An 8,033-nucleotide genomic window follows, 5' to 3' on the forward strand; every position below is an offset into this window, starting at 1 on the left:
TATATATATATATATATATATGTAAAGGGCCCACATGGTTGAAGTAGGAAACGAGATGTTGCTGGTACCTGGCGTAAGCCATGTAACATGCCTTGCTAGTTCAATTAACTAGATGGGGAGGACAGAGGTACTATTAAAAAAGAAAGAATGATAGTATATCGAAAGAAAAAAGGAAAATTAAGAGCAATCGAGAATATAGAAAACTAGAAAGCAAGACGGAAAGAACGAAGCAAGAAGGACAAGCATTGCTTAACCAAGCAACCCGCCCCCTTCACCTCTCCCCCCCCCCCCCAACCCTCTGTCCCGCTATTTTTCTATTTTCTTTATTTTTGTTACCTGGCGCTAGGAAAAACTGGTAAAAGGAAACCATAGAAAAAGTAAAAAATTCTTGATCTTAACAATCGAGTCAAATGGCGAAAGTGGGAACTTTTGGGCAACAATGTGGGCTCTTATACAGCAAAGCTGGCTGCTCGTATTTATAAACTACAGCTTCTAAAAACGAAAAGTCATAAGTTTTCATAAGCTAGCCAAAGTCTGAAGTCACAAAAGCAGTGCAGACTTGGGCAATAACACGAAGAAAAGAAAGTACCAAGGAGTAAAAGAAAGAGAAGAAAAAGGAAATAGGGTAGACTAATGCGTAAGAAATACAGACAAACCATGACATGTATATCGACAATGATAATGAAATAACAAAACCAACCTAAGGTTAATCAACAATCAGGCGTGCGTATAGGCATCGTTATCGGGCCATCAAAGCAAATATAGTGGTTTACATCCTAAAGATCCAGTGCAAGCGTTTCATCGAAAACCACAATGCACGCGTTTTCTGCGCCTGCGCGTTCGAAAACAGAGTTCCGGAGACACTCCAGCTACTCCAGCATTCACAGAAGTATGACGTCACTGCAATGAGGCATCGTATTAAGTGACCGGCACATATACAAAATTATCTCGTAACAGGCGCATTTGCCCCTGCCATCTTATGTTGTCACGTTCTAAAATTATGAAACGCAATTCAAGCGAAGCGAAAGAGGCAAGCTTCGTTGATGATCACAAAGTCAAGCTCTGGCAGGCGGCGAAACACATCGTCGGCGCTGCGGTATGGAGTTTAGTATAGCTTAGGGTTCGTCATAGGGAAGGGGGGGGGGGGGGGGGGCAGGATCTGGGAAATAATAACGAAAAAGAAAAATCGACTGCGCGAGCAGGCCTTTCATATTTATCTCCCCCCAGCCGTCCCGCCTGTCAAGGGCATAAACCGCGCTAACCGCTGCGCAAACCGACCAAGCGTCGCAATCCCCGCCGCCGCGTCGCGGGCACGACCCACCACGTACAGGGGGACCGTATACGCACCAAGGAAAAGCATCTCGCGGAGCGCCCGGAAGCGTTGCTGGTGACTACACAGCAGGCGTCTTGACTGCGTGAACTGGCTCGCTTAGTTTGCGTAGCATGTATATATATATATATATATATATATATATATATATATATATATATATATATATATGCTCGTGTACTGTGCTTTTGGTGCACGTTGAGAAGCGCCAGGAGAGCACCACACAAAAAAGATCTTACGCTAATGGCGGCACTATGTTTTCCCGACAGCTAAGTGATCTGCTTGTTCGAGATAACTTCGAACATCGTAAGTTTGAACGGGAAAATAGAATTTTAAAAAATTTCTGGGGAGGGGGGGGGGGGGGGGTTACGCGCCAAAAACACGATCTATTTGTGAGGCACACCGTGCATGGTGGGTGACTCCGGCATAATTTGGACCACGTGGGGTTCTTTAACGTGCACCTAAATTTAAGTACACGGTTGCTTCCGCATTTCGCCCCTGGAAGCTGGAACTGTTCTGCGTTAAAAGTTAACGTTCAGCTCGGCAACGTACTTTTTGTGCAACTACGTTTTTTTTTTTTTTCCGCAGTGTATATAGAGCCTGCTATAAAGACAAGCTTAGGCTAAAAGCCTAAATGATTGACTAGGTATCACTAATTGTGCTGGTCTTACTCTATGAAAAAAAACAGGGGTTGTGTAAAACTGAATCGTACTGAACGCGGTAATTAAAGCATTAGATCCCTGCAATAATTTCGATTGACAGGCTATAGTTTGCTTCGTCCATGCGATACTAACCTTAGTGAGCATTGCACACTTATTTTTGCCGCAATTCTGTTCAGAAACGATGACTTCAGCTTTCTGTTTCTTACCGAGCGTAAAAATTTCCTTTCGTGGGTGGCTCCCCCTTCACAGCGCGCTACCTACTTATTCCTTACCACCTTGCAGCCAGTGCCGCCGAGGATCCTGAACTCTCCTGCTTCCCGCCGGTACGCTTCCCAAGCCCGCCGCAAGACAAGCGCGTCGTGCCGTCTCGTTGGCATCGACGGTGTTGCTATCCAGGAGAAGGACCGTTAACCGACGCGGCGCGGCTGCTGCGCTTACGCCGCGCCAATCATCGCTGCCAGAGCGGCGCGCGTACGCATGTCGCCGGCGGCGGGCGCTCGTGAGGCAATCACGGGAGCGTCAAATGCTCGGAAGACGGGTCGCCTATTCCGTAGCGGCGGCCGCGACGGCTCTGCGAAGAGGAGCGATGGCGGGCAAACAGTGAAGCGCTCGCTGTCGTGATCCTTTCGTGCGCGCCTTGTTCGTGCGCACCTGCGGCGCGTTACATATACGCCGGCCGAGAGAAGGCTGTATACATTCGCCGCGACAACCAGGAAGCGCCGTTCCTGACGTGCCAGAACTAATTTAAAACAACTGGCCAAACGGCGCGGCCGATCGTTCCAGCCGTGCAGATAGACAAGAGAAAGGCCCCCGCGTGCTACGCATACCCCCCCCTATCACACTTCCAAAGCCCATATACCCGTCACATTTCTCGCGCTCGAATCTTGAGGCTTGCGTCGGGGAAGGAAACACGAAGGAAGTACGCTTGCTCGCTTTTGAGGCCGAGAGAGGAGGCCCTTTTTCGTTTTGTTTTTCTCGTGCGCCACTAACCGGTTGGTCAGTGGGCGCACATTAGCCGAGTTTCGTGAGGCACCGTTTTCCGTGGCGCGATATACACGCGCGAAGGAATGCCGACGCAGGGGAAACTCGGAGATGCGGGCACTGTTCGTAGCCGAATGTGTGCGCTGTGGGGGAGAAGATGGAGGCCGTTTTGTCTTTGTCGTCTGCGTTCTCTAAGCGATATCGTCCGCTGTTCCTGAATGATTTTGCCTCCTGATGTAGCTTGGTGCGTGGGTCACGGTATTGAACAGTGTTGTTGGCGGTGTTTGGTGGGTGTCATTTGTTTTATGCTGACCACGAAAGGTTCACGCACGCACGTCGTTTTCCACCAAAACAACGTACAATATTGCCGTTTCGTGTGCTCCAGTGCTTCATCTCCATAGAAGTATCCAAGAAAGCAGATGGTCACACGCTGGTTGTTTCCGCATGGAATTGACTACCCAATGACGAAATGAAGGATTTTTTGGGCACCACCACCGTCACCACCATCCAGAAGTTGGGATTTCTGCTTTTTGCAGCAGCTACAAAAGGCCACAAAAGCGCTGCTGCGATATTTGAAAGATACAGGATTGAGTCAGCGTCTGTGATCCGGACTGAGTGACTGAACGATATCCCCGGTGGACTTTCTCTTCTTTCTTTAATCTTTCCGTCCCCGTTTCCCTTTCCCCAGTGTAGGGTAGCCAACCGGGCTCAGTCCTGGTTAACCTCCCTACCTTTCATTTATCATTTGCTCTCTCTCTCTGCTTTTTGCAGGGTTCTCGAGCAACGAAGTATGATTAATATTTTTCATGCTTCAGTTCGCTAGCCCCCGCTACTAAGATATGAAGTTGTACGCACATAGCCCACTGAGAGAGACGAAACATGAAGCAGCACTACGATAATGTCTTATATCGAACATTTTCAAGCTATACGTCACTGAGTGTTCCTCTATGGTGATCTGAAGTAATCCACAATTAATGAACTTGTGTCGTTAGAAGGACTGGAATAGGACTTGACAATTTTCTGTTACTCTCCTGCTACAGTACCAGAAAAAACAAATTCCGAAACAGTAAGGTTCACGACTTCCAGTTTTCTGCTACAATGCGCAGTCCTTGCCATATTTCGCTATACGTAAGAAGGAATGCAAAAAAATATGTCATCGAAGATATCGTACCAAATAATCATTTTGTGAAACGATGTTAGAAGTCGGTCTATCTTTTCAAAGCAGCACCCTTATCAATAAAGTACTTTGTAACCTATGGTACTAAGAAGAGGCTCCGGCCAATCGTGATAGGGAAAAAAGCAGAAGCCTACTGACAAATCACGAACAGTTCTTGCTTTCTTGTTGAATTCGGGCCAGGAATGTTACTTTTGTAATCACATGTAAGAAGCCAGATGGTAATTGTCTATTTGCACCCCTTACATACAGAGCTCCGTGCGTTTAGCAGAACCTCGGTGATGTGGCAGGGCTTGTTGAACAGTTCGTGCTCGGCACCTCAAGCCAGGCATACCAGGGGCCCTCCGCTCATACTTCGCTCAACCGGAAGGTAGCGTTCGCAATGCAGGCCCGCTAAGGCCCACCGCGCGGAAATGTACGCTTGCCGGCCCGAACGGCAACAGTCGAGGCAGTTCGTGGTTTCTCGTCGACCTCCCATTTGTATCACGCCGGTCCCTTTTCACGCTTGGAGCCCGTGTGCCCGCCGAGGCACGCCGACCGCCAGCAACACTAGCCGAATTCACATTCGTCACGACTGCGCGAGCGCTCGGCGCAAGCGGCCGAAACGGCGGCGATGCGCCAGTTGCTGGACAGAACGAAAAAAAAAAAAACACCATATATATATATATATATATGTATATATATATATATATATATATATATATATATATATATATATATATATATATATATATATATATATATATATATACATATGAGAGAGAGAGAGAGAGAGAAAAGCGAGACAAGGGCGGGGGAAAACCAAATGAAAGAATGAACGAGAGACGGAGAGAGAGTGCGGCGAGCGGCGCGCAAAAAACACTTTTTCCGTTTTCACCCTCGGTCTGACAGGAACACGCAACATTGCCAGCGCGGACGGCGTGATCAGGCTGATCTCGAAATGCGCTCGCGCCTGCGCGCGCTCTTTAAGCCTCTTCCTGCGCGACCATACGAACGATGTCGACTGCGCGACGGGCGCGGAAGGGGGCAACGAGAGGAGTTGTTCGGCGTGCACGAGCGCGCGCGCTCTCCGGCCGTAGCCTGGCGCTCCTCTTTTTTTTCCCCGTCGCGGGACGACGAGTGGACGACGACCGGGCCGGCCACTAGGCAGGCACCCGGTGTACGCCGAGGAGGAGCCATCCGCCAGTGGTATTTACAAGAGCGCATCGGACTGACCCGCTAAGGGGTCGCTGAACCGTGGCGCGCTCGACGACCGACCCCAAAAAAAGGAGGCGCGCTCGCCGCACGCACGCCTCCCTCGTGCCGGCTCGAGCTCGCCTTTCCTTGCGTCTGCGCCGCGGTAATCGCGGCGCGGCTGCGTGCGATGTGGACCGTCCTGGGGACCTGGACACTGCGCGGAAGCGGTCACTGAGGCTGCAGCTATAGCGGGTGCGGGTGTACACTCGTCTACGCAGTGCTTCTTTGAGGCGAAGGAGAAGGCGCGTCGTGAGGGGCAGCTTTTCCTTTTCCTCAGTTCCAACACAGCATTCTTGAACTACTTTTGCCATTCTCTACAAGCGTTGCCAAGTGCCACTGCTGGACTGTGCCTCTGCATCGAGTGCCCTCTGCGCATTAAAAAGAAAACTGTCCTCGTTGCGTACAAGCACTGTTAAGTCCGGCACAGTGTAATGCGTTAGATATTCACGTCGTATGGATTCGTGTCGGCTTTAAGGAAGTTGCTTGTGATCTTTAACACACCTGGAAGGTTTCACAGGTGCTGACGCCAGGGCGTTTAACCGATACGGAACCGAGGCGGAAACGGGAGCTGAACCATGATATTCAGCCCCACCGGGACCAAAGCGAACCGATATGTTTTCCGCCATGTTAGAACCGAACGCAAGCTTGAACTTTTTTGAGGAACCGTTTTGAACCGGTTAGACCCATGTTCAGCCCGGGGTCGTCACTGCTGAAATTCTACCTGCAGGCCGTGGCGCTGACGAGAGTACACGACGTAACTTGTGTCAGTTCGTCGCAGTTCGTGGAGGAGGATGGGTGTTGCTTGCTGCAGGCGGACTTAACCTCGCAAAAGCTGCTGCAATTGCTCGGTCAATTCTTGCGGCCGCACCACCACTTTCAGATCTCAAGTTTGCCTACAGGAAAACATGCTGGCACAGGGGTAGCCTTCAATGGAGCGGCAGAGTTCCATTTGACCGTGCTATTACAGGCGTTACTGCGTCGTGTAACATATCCTACGCCACCTATCAACCGCGACAAGGTCTGAAACACTTCGCAGTGCAACTAACAACACCAGGTAGCAAAAAACAGGTTGACTCGGAGCCCAATACGTCGCGCGTTTTCCGAACCACGACGACCAATGCGGCTCACCATTCACTTCCCTTCTATAACTCTGTTACTTCTATAACAGTCATTTATATTTCACACTTCAGGATTGGTAGCAGCGGCCAACTGCGCGGCCCCTGGTTTTACGTTTGCTATCATCGCAGTTTATGCACCTGCCTCGATCTTCTCCACTCGAACCACTGCTCGACGAAATCCAATTACGCATCACTAACATCAGGCACTTATTTATGGTCATTGCCGGCGACTTCAATGCGGAACAATTAACTTTGGGGCACGGTTGACGGTGATGCGTGTGGCGCACAGTGATCACAATTCGCGCCCGCCAGTTATCTCCTTGTACTCACTAACCATCGATCCCAGCCTACATTGTAATCGCACGTTGCTCACAACTGGATGGATGACACGTTAGCATCTCTTGCTTTCGCCTCGTGCGGCTACGGCTGGTACGTTAGCGATTCCGAAACTATGACCATCAAAACGTTCAATTCTTTTTGACTTTTTTTAACTAAGTGCATGCAAGGCGATGTTGGCGCCGGCTGCTCCTCTTCTCTTAATTCATAAACGAGCTAACCAAATGCGTCAGACAAAGAATTGAGAAAATACTGTAGTGAGAGCAGTTCTACAGTTCATACAAACAATGAAAACGATTGTTTCCGAGCTGTTTGCGAGCCTTCGAATGTTCATGTTCACGAGCACACGGCGACCCTCGTTGGTGGAAAGCACAGCGCACACGCAGAAGAACCGCAGGAACACGATAAGAGTGAATACGGAAAACACGTATATATGGATTTGTAAAAGAAAAAAAAAGAATCACTTTGACAAAAACAGCGTCGTGATCGGTTACAATCCCAAAATTTCACATTTTTAGATATTCCCAATTTGCACTTTTCTTTTAAACCAAGCCTCAACATGCCTCACAAAATTTGAAACACAAGAAATTTCGTAATGGTTCTCTAATTCCAATTGCTTCCATGTAATTCAACAAACTTCCCTTCAGAAAAAAAGCCTCCACTAGAGAATTTGCAATTAATAATGTCTATACTACTTACAGACGCTTGCATAACGCTAATTAACGACAAATACTTCCGCGCCCAGGTGGGAGCAATTCCTGATCGACACGAGATTTGGTGATTGAACGTAAAGCCATCAAGGTAATGAGCTGGCGTTTTCGGAAAACAACAGAACCCCAACCGAGGGACATTTACGATTCTCAATACTACGACGCTTTCGCAACTTATAAAGTGCACATCGATCTTGTTAAAGCATCTGCCCCCAAGCAGCTTTGCACATTGTTAAGAGAGTGAACTATATTCGGCCTCCCATGGCAAATCTCATTTGGAAAAAAGCACGCCACGCAACAACTGCTATCGCTTACACTTCTGGACGGTGGTTATACGACAAGTGGCTCCACTAAGTTGTTAACCACTCAAATGTCTCTAGATGATCGGTCCACTCAATGTGACTTGCGACGTGCGTTTCATTGAAGGAAACACCCTTTCTGCTCAGGGGGAAAGGGTTCATTCTTAACATGTTGAAAATGACTTTT

The sequence above is a fragment of the Dermacentor andersoni genome, chromosome 2, assembly GCF_023375885.2.
Source record: "Dermacentor andersoni chromosome 2, qqDerAnde1_hic_scaffold, whole genome shotgun sequence".
Classification (NCBI taxonomy): domain Eukaryota; kingdom Metazoa; phylum Arthropoda; class Arachnida; order Ixodida; family Ixodidae; genus Dermacentor; species Dermacentor andersoni.